The following is a 19,262-nucleotide window of genomic DNA, read 5'->3' as shown; positions in this document are numbered from 1 at the left end:
CATTTAACTGTAGCTTGTTTTGTCTAAGCCAGTTTGAGAGTGATGTCATATACTCGTTTACGTTTTTTTCTAGCGTTTCTAAGTGTCCTGATGTAAAAAATACGTTTGTGCCATCTGCATACATAATAAGCTGTGCGGAGGTTGGTATGCAAACAATATCTTTTACATAAAGCAAAAAAGTAAAGGGCCCAATATAGAACCCTGCGGAACCCCTTGGGCAACTGTAAGTGACATGACGTAGCTGTTCGTACCGGTTATGTAAATGGTTTTGCAAAAGCTCAAGGCCAATCCCGCGTATGCCATACCATGACAGTTTCCTTAATAGTATGTCCTAATGTATCGAATCAAAAGCCTTTTTCAAGTCCAAGAATAAACCAAGCGTAAATTTCTTATTTTCCATGTTTACAATTATCTGATCTTTTATAATCGCTATCGCGTTCTGCTCTTTAAAGGGAAGCTCATGCATCATCTAAGTTGTTCAACGCTGCAGAACTGCCTTTGCAGAGCCATGATCAGCACCTTAACGACTACACTGATCGATCGGTTGGTTCTCGCTGTGCGAAAATAAGTCACCACACGCAACGCACTTCGCAGCTGCAGCAATTGTGTACAGGCGCCAACTTATTAAATGCGAAGCATTTCTTAGCCAACTTCTGCGACTTTGAGCGCATCTATCTATCTATCTATCTATCTATCTATCTATCTATCTATCTATCTATCTATCTATCTATCTATCTATCTATCTATCTATCTATCTATCTATCTATCTATCTATCTATCTATCTATCTATCTAGCCGCCTACGACTTCTCTCCTGGCCGTTTCGTTAATTGGATATACACCAAAATTGGTATGGTGAAACATGACTTTATGACGAACATAAATCACAGGTCATAACATGAAAATTATGATATCCTTGTCATGAACGACAAGATTTACATGCCATTGTTTTGCTGTTCTTGCGGCCGTTTCGTTAGTTTGCTGTATACCAAAATTGGTATGGCGTGACAAGATCGTATGACGAACATAGGTGGCAGGTCCTAACGTGCAAATCATGACACGCATGTCATGTACAGCATGGCTTACGTGCGACGCTCATGGTGCGCTGGCGGCCTTTTCGCTAGCTTGATATACACCAAAATTGGTATCTCGTGACGTGACTGTTTGACGAACACAAATAACAGGAGTTAGCATGAAAATCATGACACGCATGTCCTGTACAGCATGATTTACATGCCACGGTCATGGTGCGCTCGCGGCTGTTTCGCTAGCTTGATATATACCAAAATTGCTATCGCGCGACGTGAATGTGTGACGAACACAAATAACAGGTGGTAACAGGAAAATCATGACACGCATGTCATGCACAGCATGACTTACGTGCCATGCTCATGGTGCGCTGGCGGCCATTTCGCTATCCTGATATACACCAAAATAGGTATCTCGCGACGTAACTGTGTGACGAACATAATAACAGGAAGTAAGATGAAAATCATGACACGCATGTCATGTACATCATGACTTACGTGCCACGCTCATGGGGCGCTGACGGCCGTTCAGCTAGCTTGATATACACCAAAATTTCCATCGCGCGACGTGACAGTGTGACAAACACAAATAACAGGTGGTAACATGAAAATCATGACACGCATGTCATACACAGCGTGACTTACGTGTCACGCTCATGGTGCTCTAGCGGCCGTTTCGCTATCTTGATATATACCAAAATTGGTATCGCGCGACGTGACTGTGTGACGAACACAAATAACAGGCGGTGACATGAAAATCATGACACGCATACCATGCACAGCGTGACTTACGTGCCACGCTCATGGTGCGCTGGTGGCCGTTGCTAGCTTCATATGTACCAAAACTGGTATGCGCGACGTGACTGTGCGACGAACACAAATAACAGGTGGTAACATGAAAATTATGACACGCATGTCATGCACAGCATGACTTCTGTGCCACGCTCATGGTGCGCTGGCGGCCGTTTCGCTAGCTTGATATACACCAAAATTGGTATCTCGCGACGTGGCTGTGTCACGAACCTAAATAACAGGTGGTAACATCAAAATCATGACACGCATGTCATGCATAGTATGACTTACGTGCCATGCCCATGGTGCGCTGGCGGCCGTTTCGTTAGCTTGATATAGACCAAAATTGGTATTGCTCGACGTCGGTGCGGCGAACATAAATAACAGGTCGTAACACGAAAATCATGACATGCATGTCATGTAGACATGATTTAGACGCCATGGTCATGGTCCGCTCGCGGCCATTTTGTTAACTGGATATATACTTAAATTGGTATGGCATGACAGGAGTGCTGAACATAAATAGCAGATCACGCATCCTATATATGTAGCAGAATATATGTTTCATTATCATGGCATATACCAGATTGTACACGCGTGCATGTATGACAATCTCGCGATATATGGTGAACTAGATGCCACGGCATCAATGAATTCATTAGCCTCAATGACAGACAAGACGATGTATGCAGCTCTTTGCTGGCTGCTTCGCATTACATCGATTCCCACACTGCGTGGAATCTGCCGATTTTTTATCCGCATAATATCAAAAGAGCAAGCTGACATCACGAATACCGTGGGCGTCCAAACAACCGACGCAGGACACACAACAAAAGCCAACTCAACTGAAAAATCGCACAATAGCGGAAAAGGAGGACCACACAAAACTTAGCTGCGCGTGCTCTGTTATAGAGCACCACCTTTTCAAGCACCTGAGCAGGTTTAGGCTAGCGATAACTGCTCATATATTTAATTTCTTTTCTCCAACAGTAAGGCCACAGTAGGGATTGCCAACATCCAGAGAAAGCCTTTTTACCTATCTAGTAAAGGTTCGTCACGAGGTTCGGTGGTCTCACCAATGTTTTTCAACGTGGCGTTTCTGAAGGTTTCCCCCACTCCTGAGCACTGTCCCAGGGATACACCATGCGCTATTTGCACATGATATCACTATGTAGACAAGAGGGGCAAGCACGGGTAAACAGGATGACGTCTTCAGGAGGCGGGTAAACTCATTGGACCTCAACGTCTGGATACCACAAGACCTGCGGGCTTCAGCGCTCTCCGGAAAAATCCCAACTGTCAGTACTTGGGGCACGCACCTAAGGCAGACTGCCTAGTTACGACGCGGCGCACCCACAAGTCTTTATAAAAGGCATCCCGTTACTGCAAGTTGACTCGCTTCAAGTCCTTGGATTCGACATACATAAGGACGGCTCCGCTCCGCTACACTACCCTGGCTGGAGAACACCATGACACAGCTCACTCACGTCATCCGACGGGTGACAAACCGCCGCAGTGGCTTCAAAGAACACGACCCCTTCAGAATGGTACAAGCCCTGCTTTAAAGCTGCATAAAGGTCGCAACTCCTTAGCTCCACCTGAAGACGGCGGAGCAACAAAAGGTAAATCTACTGATACGAAAGGCCGCGACGGTTGCCCTAGGATTTCCACTAGCCCCCTCTCTGACAGATTACTTCGCAAGAGTGTTAACAATACCTAGACAGATCTCGCCGAAGCACACCTCATCAACCGGTCAGCAGACTCAAGCTTGAACCCACAGACCGAGCACTGATCCGATGCACAGGATGCACAGCCATCCTGAAACCTGAAGACAAACGTAGAGTCAAGATACCGTCGCAGCTTCGAGAAAACCTGGAGGTACAGCGGATCCCTCGCAACATGTAGCCTGAACATCCCCGAGGAAGACGGCTCCCCAGAGCATGCGCCGTCAGGAATAACCACCGTAATTACCCGTGCGCGCGATATGTGGACGCAGCCAACTGTTCGGGACGTAACGCGTTCGCGGTTAGCGTCACAGACAATCAGGGGACGCACTCGCGCCGGTGACTATAGGCTCCCCAAGCAACGCTTAGTGGCGCTCCTGCTCTCTACAGGCAGCGCCATCTCTGGCAGAAAAAGAGAAACTGGGGTGTAAGCAGCGTGCATGTTCCCTTCTCTCCACCGCGTTGCTGCCCGCTTCTGTGCACGTGCAGAGCTCTCGCGGTGCACTTGCGGAGCCTCACAATGTACCGCTTGCAGTGCGGCTTCAAAAGGATTTTCAAGCTTGACTGGCACTTCCGAAAAGCGAACATGATAAAATGAGAAAGGCTCGTCAATCACGTTAACGGTGAAGAGCAGACGATCGACGACAACCACGCCCGACTCAAAGCGAAATGCATTTCCCAAGTCGGGATTACGCCGTCTAGGACGTATACCTCGAGGTAAGTCTCATTCTCTCATGGTAAAGATGAATAATGGTCCACATGCACTCCGAAATGAGGCCGTACATGCTATCGATTTTCTGTGGTGTGCACTACGAATCATATGATTGTTGTTTTGATATGGCATGCTTACAGTAGCAGCCGTGTACTTTCGTGAACAAACGTTTGCGGCGTGCGGAAAAAAGTACTTATACGGCCATGGCACTGTTTCCTGAGACGGTTAGAGTCAACCTCCGTGCCGCTGGAGAATCACCCACCGATTAAGACGCGAGGTAGCTACCTGGGCTTTATCCAATGTGAAGCAACATGAACAGCTCGCCTCGATCTTTCGGTTCTCGCGTCGTGCTTGCACTCTCTTTTTATGAGGATATCGACTTCACAGGCGTGTAATACCTGCTGCACGAATGCGGCTAGCAAATCGCAGAAAGTCGGAAGGTGGTTACTTCAAGGTTGAAAATGCAAAGCACGTATTAAGTGCCAGTTATATTTAGCGGCTTAAATATATATCACCCTAATAAAGTGACAAAAACAAAAAAAAAAACCTGCAGAACGATGTCAAAGCTTGCTGAAAATTCACAGACGTCCGTTCCCGTGGGATAAAACAGCCTTCCCGACGCGTGAATTGCAGGCGCCAAACTTCTGAAAAGGTGGCGAGTTCAGTTGCATTCAATCGACCGCGCAGCGTTAAAGGTATAACGCGAGTGTGAACGTTCAACAACGACGGGCAGGTCTCACGAACACGGAGAATCAAAACAGAAAGTTGTTTCACCTACAACCGTAACTGGACTTTCACAATGCGAGAGGACAGCGAATAATCATTACTGTAGTCGCTGCGTGCATGCGCCGCGTTACGTACCGATTCAGGTAGTCGAAACGAAAGAAAGCGATGAACTCAGACGGCCAAAATAGAAGGCGAGACAGCGCTGTAAGCTATCCACGTTTGCCGCATTTATTTCTCGTGCGACGCGTCTGGGAACCGATACAGTTTTACAGGCGGATCGTGTGCCTTGGTGTTGTATGTACTGTTGGGGCAGCCCACCACACAGCAATACTTCCGACCTCGCGTCCACTTCCGTGGGGTCGCTGCTGCCATCGGGGAAATGCGCAGCTTCGCACAGCAAGCCTCTCGGTTAAACGAGCCGAGCTGACGGCCCCCCAGTTACCCGCACCGATAGAAGAACGCGTGCGCCGTGCGCTACCGCTACCGTGAAAGGGGCTGAGTCAGCCGCGCATGCACCCGGTAGCTCCAGAGCTTTTCGACAGAGCCGCAGCGCGGTGCTGTTGTCGCTCCGCAAACTTGAGCTTGGGTTCCCTATAGCGGCCTGTTCGGCGGGCACAGCCGCCCAGGCCGCTATAGCACTCGCTGCCCAGACGAGTAAGGTTTCATAGTGTTCTACGTCGCCTTGTACACAGCCGCACGCCGCTACTTCAAAGTTAGATATCCACTCAAACGCATCGACACTCCTCCCGCCTACACCTGTGTACTGTAGGTTTCGCGCCACCAGGACCTCGAGGGGGAATGAAGCGGCACCCGCCGCGGCTCGAGCATGCGTCACCCGGGCCTTCCTGCACAAGATCCGAGGCACCTTCCACAAAACAGCGGCACCAGACAAAACAGAATCATTACTACTAACCTACCGTGCAGTTCTGCAATACTATCACCATGAACGCAGGTTATACCGTCTCCGACTTCCCAAACTCACAAAAGCCTAAGGCACCGACCAAAGGTGATTTCAACGCGGTACGTTCATTCACGGGACCCTATTGCATCATATCAAACCAACGTTATACGGATAGATCGGTCCACACTGCAATGTGGCAGAGACTCTTCAACACCTTCAACTGCATAGCAAAGCAAGCATTCCAGCGCTACAACCAGCAGCAACGGATGTAGACCCAAACGTCCTGCCTCAAGCGTGGGAGGCAGCGATCTCCTTGTGGGGGCTTGGCCATCAGCGCCAACCTGTAGCGCGAGCCCGGCGGGTGGTCCAGGCCAGAGGGTTACTGGAATGAGGGACCCTCCTATCTTCAGTACCTAGTACCTAGCCACTCATCAATAAACGTTTATCTCTCTTATTCTAATGCTGGCTCACACGCGCGTTTCACTACCATTAATATGCGAAGTATCGAACATTAGACGCGTTTCCACGTTTCAGTGTCCGTCTAAAGTGGCACATTTATCGAACTTGGGCTCGTATTTACAGTCTCAATAGCACAAAGAAAGATGAGAAAGCGATCCTCCACTTAGTGACCTTTTATGCCCTATTGAACTCTAATTAATGCAACGATCCGTCTGACTTGCGTAGGAGTGACCGCAGCTGGAAGGAACTTCATAATGCACACCTCTACTACAGTCTGGAAATTTTCCATTTTGTTTACTACACAAATATATCGGTTCTTTTTTTTTACTTGCTAATTCTTTCTCTTCTACCTAGCTTATTCTACCTAGCTTATTCGCAGCCATAAAAACACCGTTATCACCGTATTGACTTCTCAATTTCTTTACCTGCACGATCAGGAGCGAGTCTATGATATAGCTACCACCTTTTTCATTATGCCTACTTACCAGTTAGCACAATCATCTGTCATTCTAAGCAAGCGTTGTTTTTCTACGGTAGATATGTTTTAGGCGCTAGCCGTACGTGTCCTCTCAGGAGCTGGCCTTCAAAAACTCGCAGTGCGGTATAATAGCACACGCACCCTTCGTCAGTATAATAAAAATGACATAAAACGCGGGTTCGGACCAGACTTTACCGAGGTTCTCTGCTTGGCAATCAATTATCACCGCTGAGAGCCACGAGGGTGCCTGGCGCTGCTACTGAAAAAACCTATGAAGCCGTCACGTCTTACAAAGTGTCCCTTTAAAAGATGGCGCATCACGTGGCACAAGCCTAGAATCGCTCTAGTCATGACAACTTGTGTAATGCGTAAGGAGTGCGTGGTTGAAATATGTCAATCGTCTTGTGACTTGTTTATCCAAAGTACTTTTCATGGTGTGCTTCTTTTAGCTGCCGTTGGCTCAGCGCTATGGTACCTCGCGTACTTTTGAGCGAGTCCTTAATTCTTGTATTTACCAGAAGATCAGTAAAAATAAATTTCTTAAATGCACTTTTCTAGGCGATACTGCCTCCGAAAGAGAACCAGCAGAAACGACATCACGCGGTAAGTCTGTTTTCATTCATATGGCGCGTTAATGGCAGAATTTGTCACGTTGCCGTACATATCACGAAGCTGCAAAGGGAATCTATATAAACATCTCAGAAAGATTCCCACTGAAGGACATATATACGCCTAAGACTCTAACCCGAAACCCACGCTTTTAACTGCGGAGATCCTTAAGGGATCGCCCTGTCGTCGTCTCATGTCTCGCGTCAACGACACGCAACGTCACCTACCTTTAATACATATAAGCTGACACGGCTGCACATTTGGAACGCTAGCGCCAGCGCCAACACTGCCGTCGCCGAAGGGATCATTCACCTGTTCGAGCCAGCGAAACGCCAGCGTCAGGAGTCTAGGGACACAGAACTAGGGAAAAAAGAAGCGGAGGCGAAACGCCAGTGCCGGGTTTTAGACGCACCGCGCATGGAGAAGGAAACAGTAGCAAAACAGTAGCATAGAACAGAAAATATACAACTGCAAAAACGATCAGACAATAGCAATGAAAGGTTAAGGAACGAAATAAGGAAACGAATTATACGAACGCTTTTTAACACTAACTGCTAAATACACCATAAAGAAACACTGGTATAATTATAAAATTATACATTGCTTGCAGACAACGGTGCTGGCGGGGTTTTTCATTGGTAACGCGTCTAAACAAGTACGGACTAGTCTATATGCCTCATGTCTGTTTGTTCGCTAGAATCCTCTTCATGTTGCGTTTATATTGTGTGCCGTGACAAATGGTTACGGCATATAGCGTAATTTACGACGATTCCTCTCTTCTTGTTATAGAAGAACAGCTCAAATAAATTATTCCTTAAACGCACATTTTCAGGTGATAAAGACTCTGAAGATAAGCCAAAACCAAGGACGTCACGCGGTAAGTAAATTTCGATTCATAATATACGTTTCGTTCGTGAACGGAAGGAGATGTCACCTTCCCATTTTATCGGGAAGCTGCAAAGAAAAGTCAAAATTTCGCAGCAAGGGCGAAGCAATCAATGCGATAGCACGGAATTGGAATGTCACACGAAGAACGACAAGCAGCTCGATACTTGCAGCGCGCCACCGAAGCACAAAGGACGACGTCAGAAATAAACGTATAAGTATACAGAGGACAAGGGTGAGGTAACAACTGTCACATTTACGTCTTTGTGCTTGAGCAACGTGCTGCAAGTGTCGACAATGATTGTTTGTTTGTTTCGTCAAAATTATGGCACATACCCATTCACTCACTTTGGGGGATTGGCCAAGACTGCGTGTCGAAATGGAGAATTAGTCGCTCTGAGATAATAAATGCGAAGCATTTCCTAGCGAACCTATCGCACTTTGAGCGTTTCTATCTATCTATCTATCTATCTATCTATCTATCTATCTATCTATCTATCTATCTATCTATCTATCTATCTATCTATCTAGCCGCCTACGTCTGGGTGCTCTCGTGATCGCCTCCTTACCTTGGTGTAGACCAAATTTGGCATGGGAGGGTAAGAGGATTTGACAAAAATATGACTGTCGGGTCATGACATAAGTAACATGAAAATCTTGTCGCGTACGTCGTCAAACCCTTGCCTCCAGACACGTGTGGCAGATACCCGTTTACTACAGGCCCGCGGTGTACGGTTATGCGCCGCATATGATTGACAGTTCATATCTACCCCGGAACGGCGAGAACAAACATTGGTAACTTACATGCGAGGGCTTTAAGAAAAACCGACATCGGCAGCGTTGATCCACCTAATGGAAAGAATAAAAATTGGGATCCCAGCAGCAGTGAGAACCCAAACATTCTGCATGGCACACAGGTATTCTACCAATGAGCCACGCCAGGTCTATGAACTGGCTTGGAAAAACAGCCTATGCAGGTGAAATGTCGGCGCAACGTGAATTGTGGTTGTGGTGCTGGCCACCTAATTTTACAAGAAAGCAGTAAACACTATATATGTACTCCTATGATGCAGGCGTCATATCAGATTAACGTCCGTGGTTCCAGTGTTGGCTCCTCTTTTAGAGCAGTATAATAAACATTACATTTGTATTCCTATGATTCAGGAAGCTATGCTGAAGCATTGCTCGACCCTGGAGGAATACATGAAGGAAAGAGACGTATGATATTCACATGACTGCACCATAAAGTGCACTCAGTTTCGATAATACTGTCGTATATACTGTTACGTGAGGGCTGAAGTTACGTCGCACCATAAGTTACCCTTTAAACGCCAGTGTTGTTGACGTGCCTGGTAAGCCCACGATGTGCACACAGCTACTACACTTAAAAAAACACGTCGATCCACCTCGTACTGCTTGGCTCAATGGCATAAAACATATGCAGCTTTTCTGGACACCAGCGGCCTAGTTCGCGTGAACGACACCACGTGGCGTATCGACCTTAAAGAATTCAAAAGTCCCGCCATGACGTATGCAGTGACGCGGCACTAAATTAAAATAGAATCAAAAAGAAACAGTACACACGCCCCGAGACTCGCTTCACCTCAGGTGCGCAGAAAAGAGAGCGCTGTTTGTCGGCGTTATCCGACGGCGACGACTGGCAATGAACTGGCAGTTTTTCTAGACGTACCATGCCAAATGTCTGGCCGTTATAGACGCGCCCACGATGCATGAAGAGAATCGTGTTTTTATTTGTTTGTTTGTTTGTTTAGTTTCTGCGCTGCCGTACCCGGTGGGATTATTGGAGCAGCATGCTGCTTTCCGAGTTTCTTTTTTCAGCTAGCGGGACCCATTATGTTTTGGGTACGAACAGGATATTGGGGTTGCATAATAAACGAATTTCCTTTCGTGTACCACTCGGGTGATGCTGTTTTGCTCCTTGCGTTACCTCAAATTAGAACTGGATAAGTTTGAGAACGCTAGGAATGAGAGTAAAAAAAAAGAAAGTTAAAGATTGTTTTTATTTGTTTTCATTTAGTTCTTATTGAAATGTGGCTGCCACCGCAAGCTTGGCGCCGTCTAAGCGGGTGTGCAGAAATGATACAGTCGTTGAAAGATGATCTTGTACACCGGAAAATGTGAAATTGGTAGTTTTTTTTTGTTGGGAATGAACGTATAGTAGAACATATACGACTGACGCGTTGTGTAATAATCTCTAGATCAGCCGTCTATCGAGCTAAAAAAGGCACTTATCTATCCTAATTGCATTTCTTCTTTTTCTTTCTTTTTTTCCCTTTTTTTCTCACGGTCGATTGACTCATATGCTGGATGTGATTGTCTTGAATCCTGTTGGCGCAGATACACCAATAGGTTACTCTAATGGGCTGGAAGTTCTCCTGAAGATCTACTTTCATGTTCTGTATGCGTAGTCTCGTTCAACTTTGCACTACAGCAAGCACAAAGTCGATCATGAATTCACCTACTGGCCCAATCGTTCCATTTTGATCAGCGCAAAGAAATTAGAAGAGCAAATTTTGGCGTTTTTGCGCTGACAGACAACGATTGTTAATGCATCATAATATAGTAACGTTCGGGCATAGTTGAGCCTTGAACTGCTCTCATATTTTCTCGCAATTCTGAGAATTCCTGACGACCACAGATTCAAGCGAGGCGGAGGACGTCGTCCCTCGAGATGGGGACCATCACCCCGACGAGACCGCGGGCCCCAGCCGCCTGCCGACTGATTGGACCGAAGATGGGTGACCGTGTCTTCGCAGCCGCTCGTTGCGATCCAGCGACAGCTCATCCGTTGAAGAAATGGAGTCGGAAGCCGATTTCACGACATTCACCACCCGCGGTTGAAAGAATAGCTTCGGAAGGACATCAAGTTCGAGGGACTTGCAACCGTCGACAGATCATGGCAAGCAGTCTTTCACAATTTCATACGTGCCTACCTCTACGACAGACAACTTGAACTCGCTTAAACAGGCAGTCCTTAACAGGAAAATATTTCGAGCGGTGTCGCACCAGCGCAAGTGACTGAAAATCCGCATCAATAGTAGGAAGAATATATTGTCAGTCGATGTGACAAACAAAACCATCCTCGAGAGACGGAAGGCCGTCACGCACCTGGGAAGTATCTCAGTGCGCTCGTTCCTTGCTCACGGAAAGGAACACGATTGGAGTCATAAATGACGTGGACATTGACATCACCGACGCTGATCTTCAGAGGCTTGTAACGTCAACAGTCAAATCGCGACCGTCCGCCGCTTCGGGCAATCTCGATGCATTAAAATAGTCTTTGATTCTGAGTCTCTGCCTGCAAGCGTCAAGGTTGGATACGTCAGACATCCCGTGCGCCCTTTCGTGCCACGGCCCTTGCAGTGCCACAAGTGCTGCAAGTTAGGACACGTCAGCGCCGTGTGCAAAAGTGTGATAACTTGCCAGCGGTGCGGAGGACCTCATAAGATTGACGACTGTGACGCTGCAGCTCCCTTCAAGTGCCCGAACTGCTCCGGTCCGCATGACGCGACATCGAAAGATTGCCCGAAGATAAAAGAAGAAATACGCATACTGAGGAAGATGGTGAGGGACAACTCGACACACAGAGAGGCTGTCTCATCTATTCGTCGTCAGAGACGCCGTTCAAAACGCCGACGCCAACAGAACCACAGCGGCCACCGGAGTGATAGATCGACTGCAGCACAAGATAAACAAATGACTACGCAGTGTAAAGCCTCTACTCCCGTCTGGAGTGCACCCCGACCGAGTGATGCACAAAAGGGGGCCGAGCCAGCGATGCAGGAAGATGCTTCAGATGCAGAGTGGCCTTCACTACCGTCTGGAGCAATAAGGACGACCACATCATGGGCTACAACTCCAAAGGTGGCTGAAAAGGATAGGCAAAACTTTGACAAGACGCAGACTACACTGAAGAACCTGCTAAATTCCCTACGTGCCATTCTCTGCGAGCTACAGACGCCGGGCGCGAAGGCAGCAGTGCAGATCCTCAACGTGTTGGAACCGCTCCTAGTAGCGCTTCCATAGAACAACATGGCGACTTCATTCGAAGAGAGAGTACATGCATCTGCTATAATGCAGTGGAACGCAAGAGGTTTGCGAAGTAGGCTGTCTGACTTTCGGCAATGGATGCTTAAATATCAGTTTCCTGTGGTTGTTATATGTGAGCCAAACATGGTATCACCTTTTCGGATATCCGGATACGCGATACTATGGTCTCGCGACGACCGAAGTACGAGCAAAGTGATTATATGTATACGTAGTGATTTGACATACGTGAGGCAATGACGTCGCTCCTCATGCTTCAAATGATTATATATGCTGACTATGAAGACAAGCGACCGTTCGATATCTCTCATAGGTGGATATATTCCTCCGAAGCCGCGTTGACTGTTCTCACCTCTCTCTGTGTTTCCAAGCTTGCCCAAGCCCCGACACGTTCTAGTAGGAGATTTCAATGCGCCACCATCCAATTGTGGGGCTCTGCTTCGATGAACACCCGCGGCAGGGACATGGCTGATTTTTGTGATAAATCGGGGCCTCATGACCATCACAATGAATCCCCCACTTTCCTTCGCGGCAAATCATACAGCAGCTGCCTGGACGTGTTGTTTTGTGACTAGAAATCTGCTGTCTACAACCTTTTGGTGTGTAGATGTAGAAACGCACGGAAGTGACCACCTCCCGACGTATATACAACTGAAAGGATTCCGCCGTTCATCTCCCCGTTCTGTACGAAGCGTAGACTGGCAAGGCTTCCAAGCATCTGTGGATATTCACTGTGGCAACATTCAATGTATTTCTGAAATAGAAGGCGTTATAGCGTCAGCCTTGACAGCAAATACCAGACTCATCAGTGTGTCGAAACCCAGATCGCAGGTTGACGCACAATACGAGCACCTGCGTGCAATCCGTCGCCGCGCTGAAAGAAAGTACAGGAGGACGAGATCGCCATCAGACCTGTCTACATCTCGACAAGCACAGCGACATGTACTCCGACACCTCGATAAGCTCGACAGGCAACGGTGGAGAAAGTTTTGTGGTTCTCTGGATCCCAGGAAACCCCTATCACGAATATGGCAGGTTGTACGAAGCCTTCGGACACCTACGCCGCAGTTGTTCCCTTTCCGAGGTGTGGCCCTAAAGCAAGGCCGGAGCGAAGTGGAAATAGCAGAAGAATATTGCCGATTGCTCGTAGGCTCGTCCTTCTCAACGGGATCGACGTCATATTATGCCTCACCACCATCCTGTGACGAACGTCTCGACTTGCCGTTCACTTTGCACGAGCTCGACGCTGCGATCTCAGCCTCCCGACACTCCTCCGCGCCAGGACCTGATGGCATTCACTTATTCGGCTCTCTCCCTCTCAGCCAAGAAGCACGGAAAAGCTCTTTTGTCGTTTACAATGCTACGTGGGACACGGCGAGAGTGCGGATAATTGGAAGTGCAGCCGCATAGTGGCCCTATTGAAACCAGGCAAGTGCTCCAACGAGCTCTCTTCCTACAGACCAATCGCCTTAGGCCAGTGTGCGTCGGCAAGGTTAATGGAACGTATTGTGCTTACAAGACTGGAATGGCTCTTGGAGAATACTTTCACCTTGCCGATTTCATGAATGGTTTTCCGCAGGGGTCGTTCATCTATAGACGGAGTTTATAGACCTAGTTTCCTCTGTGGAGCAGAAAGACAACGTCGGAGAATAGTGGGCGCAGTTTTTTTGGACATAAAAGGGGCCTACGATAACGTCCTTCATGAGGCCATTCTCGACGCGCTTGAAGACGTTGGCGTAGGGGGTCGACTTCACGCATGGATTGTCAGCTATCTCAGCGAACGTACAATTTTCATGTCGACGGCTGATGGTGACACCGGCAGGACACTACGTCAACCGTGGTGTTCCACAAGGCGCGGTCCTCAGCCCCACGTTGTTCAACATCACGCTCATTGGTCTTGGAGCGGAGCTCCCTGACAATGTTAAAATCAGCGTATATGCAGACGATATTTGCATATGGGCCTCTGGAGTAACGCGTCCACAAATGCGAGCAAGACTACAACAGGCTACGTCAATAACAGCCAAGTACTTGCGCCGTCAAGGCCTGCAACTTGTCAACGGCAAAGTGTGCAGCATTGGCGTTCACAAGAAAGTCAATGACGCGGTATCCAATCTTCGCTGACGGAGCAGCGATTCCTGCTGTCACACATTACAGATATTTAGGTGTTGTTATTGACCGCAACCTATCTTGGTCGAAGCATATCACGGCGCTACGGACCGAAACTGGTCAGCTTTATAGACGTGCTTCGTGTTGTAGCGGGACTAAGATGGGGCCCCTCTGAGAAAAGCCTCCTGCAGCTATACCAGGCATTGTTTGTGGGATATCTACGCTACAGCTCACCTGTGCTTTCACGTATGCGTACAACGTGCATTCGTACGTTAAAGAGCCTTCAAGCGCGAGCACTCCGGACATGCCTAGGCCTCCCGCGATGTACTACAACATCAGGCACCATTGAAGAGTCACGCACTCACCCTATAGAGACTTACACGTCTTGTGAACCTCTTCGAGTTCACCTTCGGCTGCTGACCCGGCATGCGCACCACCACCTGTCTTCACTGCAGACAAACCGACCAGGCTGCGCCTACTCAGAATGTATCAATACTCACAGGAGTATCATTCCTGTAGGTTTTGCACCAACCGTCATCCCTGAAGTGCCACTGTGGACACTGCATAAACCACTGGTGCACCTTCAAGTACCTGGGATTCCGAAGAAATCACGTGTTCCTTGTGTTGGCCTCAAGCAACTCACCTTGGCTTACTTGACTGAGCGATACAACGACACTATACACGTATACACTGATGGATCTGTGACTCCGCGCGTTTCGACTGCCGCTTTTGTGATCCCTCAACTGGATATTTCCCGGCCGTACAGGTTAGACCATAAGTCCTCATCAACAGCAGCAGAATTGGTTGCTATACGAGAAGCTGTTCGATTTGTATCCGACCAAGCTCCACGCAAATGGACAATACTCTCTGATGCGAAATCCGCATTACAAGCCCTTCATTCATGCTCACGAAAAGGACAACATTACGTATTGGCTTCCGAAATCATACAAGCATTCGATATCACGCAACGGAATGGTCACTCTATCATCTTCCAATGGGTACCTGGACACTGTGGCTTGGCAGGCAACGTGCTAGCTGATGCTGCAGCAAAAGCCGCTGCTGATAACAGCGCCGTTCTCGTAAAAATTCCATATTCGCGAAGTGACGTGAACTCTTTGTTAAGATCGCTTATGCGAGAGTTCACGACAACTTACTGGTCTAACCCAGACCATCGGCATAGGCGTTTGCGGGAAACAGACCCTCACATGACCTTTCGACTCCCGGCTAAAATTAAGCGCCGCCACGCCAGTCTGCTGCACAGGATTCGACTAGGCGTCGCCTTCACTCGACGCTACGCGCACCTTATCGGCAGTGCGGACAGCCCGAACTGTGAGCGCTGCCAAGTAGATGAAACTTTAGCCCATATATTGTGCGACTGCCCTCTGTACGTGTCCGAACGGAAGACGCTGGCTTTAACGTTGGCCGCATCGGTGTGAACACTCTAAGTGAGACTAATCTGTTGTCCGCAATGTCCGACCACAGCATCACCGACTGCTACAAGAGCATTCATAGATTTTATCAAGAGTACAGGACTTGACGATAGACTTTAAGAAGACCACTGTGTTTCGTGGTTATTGTACATACGCATTACCTCTTCCTGTCCCCATCATCATCTTCATTACTCTTTTTTCCCCTTCCCCTTTTCCCCTGTGCAGAGTAGCAGGCTAGAGCGCTCAAGCTCAGGCCGACCTCTCTGCCTTCTAATAAATTTGCTCTATCTATCTATCTCAAAATCACTTCTTTATTCTGTATCACTCCTGATGTAGAATACAAATGCATTTGACTTGCTCAACAACGGTCACAGACACATATCAGAGAAAAGCGAACCCGTTATTCCCCCTCCTTTCGTTCACCCAGCATGTGGAATTTCTTCAGTTGTGAGTGGAGCTCCTTATTGCCACGAAGATGTGCAGGCATTCCAAAGGAATCTTAAACCTTTCTTTCCAGGAGGTTCCATTAAGAGAACGATGGTGTTTATGCGCACAGGAATTTTGATAAGTAGTTTTTCGCTCGTAGCTATGACTGAAAAATACCAGTCTTCAACCAGATAAAGCCTAGCGAAATCTGCTTTTTCCTTAAAGGAGTCCTGACACAAAAATTTTCGCCCCGCGTTTTTTTGCTGCAATGTGTTGCTGGGGCCTGTCAGTCATAACACGGCACATCGTTTGCTGCAGCGCGTGGCAGATATTAATTACAAGCTCCTCATTACCGACACAGCCTCAGTTTCGGTTTGACAGAGCTCCAAAAACGACAAGCCGCCGGGTGCAACTATCACCACCTAGCGAGTGAAACGCGCGGTCACGTGAGCACAACGAACAGTGACGCATTTCCGCGTGGTCTGTCGTCGTCGGGCTCATAGTCGTCTGATGGCGACGATTTTCTTGCGGCGGGGATGGAAGGAATTTTCGACGTGGCGAATCACTTCAGGTTTGACCCGCTGGCGAGGAGCGATTCGTCGTAAAGCGCTTCAAACAGAAATGGCGCTAGACGTCATCATAACTTGTACCGCTGCAACGTTACGTAGGGGAAGTAGGGGGGTCACCTCGGGTCACCTCCGAGGGTGCAAATGCACCAGGTGCGGCCTCTAATGCTGGGTCGAGCTCGCGAACTTCGAAATTCACATAAAATACCGTCCAAGCTTTATTCGCTGTCGATATTTTGCAGATGGTACACGCACGTACACGGGAATCGATCAGCAAGCTATCTCGGCCGCGAAATTTTGTGTCAGTACCCCTTTAATATCTACTGCTTTTCAAGCAGTAGTCTTCTTCCTCTGAAAGCCCAACGGAAAGTGACCCATGTCGAATAGAATGATTACAGCTCCGCTCGAGGGTCTTTAAAACCGGAGCTTTCTTTAGATGCGAAGTATCTTAAGGCGGAGCTCAATCCGGTGGTGGTGGTGGTGTGCGGCGTCACCACCCTTACTGCGCATACGCATACCCTCCCCACACACCTCCTCTCCACTCCCCCTGTCCTCTACCCCTCTCCCTTTCCTCTCTCCACTCACCCTCTCCCCTCCCCTCTCTCCTCCCTCTGCCTTTCCACTCTTCGTCTGAAACGCGGGCTAGACATGCCGAAATTCTCTCCTGCGCAACGCCGCGATGAGCTCGAGCGCATGCGCGTCCCCTCCCCTTCTCTCTCCTCTCCTACGCTGCCCCCCTCTCGCCCGCTGTCAACCGCGTTCCCCGCTCGCCCTGTGAGAATTAACGGCCAGGCTAGATGGAAGATACGACGCGCGTAGCGTCCCTCTTCGCGTTCCACGACGCGAGGTCGTAGCATGCCCAACGAACGCCAACGGAACGCGATCGTGCAAGTGCTCCGGCTCGCATCGGCTCATGGTCCCCTTTAGCGGGAGATGGTGTAATTTTTTTGTACTTCATGATGCAAAACATCAGCCGCGTATTGAATCCTGGAATTTTCTGGCTTGATAGGAATGTCAAAGCTGCGAAGACATTCCTGGTTGGATTCTTTTTGGCTCAACGTGTAGGCCCACCTTGAAAGTCCCTCCACTGTATCGGGTAGTTTTGTCTCTATTGTAGATAAGAAATCATAGTAAATAGATAGTAAGAAATATAAATTCAATATTAAATTTACTGCAACATAAAGCTTGCAATAGAAATAGGCGCGAAGCGACTAAGAAAAATTAATATAGTTCAGAAGACACGATAACTGGCATGTAGCCTCGACTTTAATAATAGGGATATCTGCACACAGGTGTGAAATCTGGTTAATGCGCATCGATAACACAGTGCTATTGCCACGCCCACTTCTTGGTCCTATTTTGATGTTTTTTTGGGTTGACCTGCAAGGGCGGTTATCACACGCTCGACGCTGCCCGCGAAGCAGTGTTCGAGAGACTTCTCGATTGTAGTAGATCGTTTGTTAAGATTTCGCGCCGCACGCGAATGTTCCAGCTTTATCGAGAGATAACGCCGCCACCAGCGATATCGCTGGAAAGTTCCATAGCACCTGATAAAAAACCGACGCACACTTGCCCGCTTGTCAGTTGATCGACGGACGCGCCCTGTTCGCGCCGCTATCATTGTACAGCGTGTATTGCTGTAGCTCTAGTTCTCATTTTACCGGCCACAAGTTCGGCCAAATAAACAGTTTCATTCTGCAAACGCGACTGCTTTCTTCGTCGACGTCACGACCACGTGACACTATCATAGATGCGCGCGTTTTAGAAAACATGCTTAAACGTACTTGTGGCTAGTTGGTTGGTCATATTCACGATAAACGGCAGCGCACACCGGGTTAAGACAGATACACAAAACACAAAAAAAGGACGACACAAGCGCTGACGGTCCTTTTTTTCGTGTTTTGTGTATCTGTCTTAACCCCGTGTGCGCTGCCGTTTATCGTGAATTAGAAAACATCCTCTAGACATGGTATTCCCTCTCAGCTTTGTCTGAGTGGAAATAGGTCAAAGAATTGAATTCCTGTCATCTGATAACATGTTATTTTTTTTCTAGATTAGGCCCTAAATCTGCCCTAAATGGTGGCTCTGCGCTGTACAGCGCACAGTGTCTGTACAGCACAGAGCCACATTTAGGGCAGATGTTTGTAGTGACGCGGAAATTACCTCCTTGTTAGTGAGAAAGTTAAAATATGTATACCACATAACCTTCTCAATATTTATATGGACAAATATTTGGGATCGTGGAACATGAGGGTGAGCATGAGTGAGGTCACGCTTTTTTAGAGTAAATACTTACTCTATCACTATATATATTCGCGATGTGCTTTCTTAAATGACTGACAATCGACCGAAA

At 48.0% G+C, this 19,262-nt stretch overlaps 1 protein-coding gene and 1 long non-coding RNA gene across 3 annotated transcripts in view; both read left to right on the top strand.

Moving 5' to 3' along the window:
- Positions 1–7,421, top strand: part of LOC119383668 (uncharacterized) — a 32,981-nt gene extending 25,560 nt beyond the window's left edge. Inside the window, exon 3 of the long non-coding RNA XR_005181697.2 lies at positions 7,378–7,421. This is a non-coding gene — a long non-coding RNA (uncharacterized LOC119383668). The remainder of the gene's footprint in view (positions 1–7,377) is intronic.
- LOC119383667 (elastin-like) overlaps positions 1–19,262 on the top strand; it is a 120,516-nt gene that overhangs the window by 80,714 nt on the left and 20,540 nt on the right. The window lies entirely within an intron of this gene.

Source organism: Rhipicephalus sanguineus, chromosome 2 (assembly GCF_013339695.2).
Source record: "Rhipicephalus sanguineus isolate Rsan-2018 chromosome 2, BIME_Rsan_1.4, whole genome shotgun sequence".
NCBI classification, from domain to species: Eukaryota; Metazoa; Arthropoda; class Arachnida; order Ixodida; family Ixodidae; genus Rhipicephalus; species Rhipicephalus sanguineus.
Note: the sequence above shows the minus strand (reverse complement) of the source record. Positions and strands in the feature narration are given on the sequence as shown.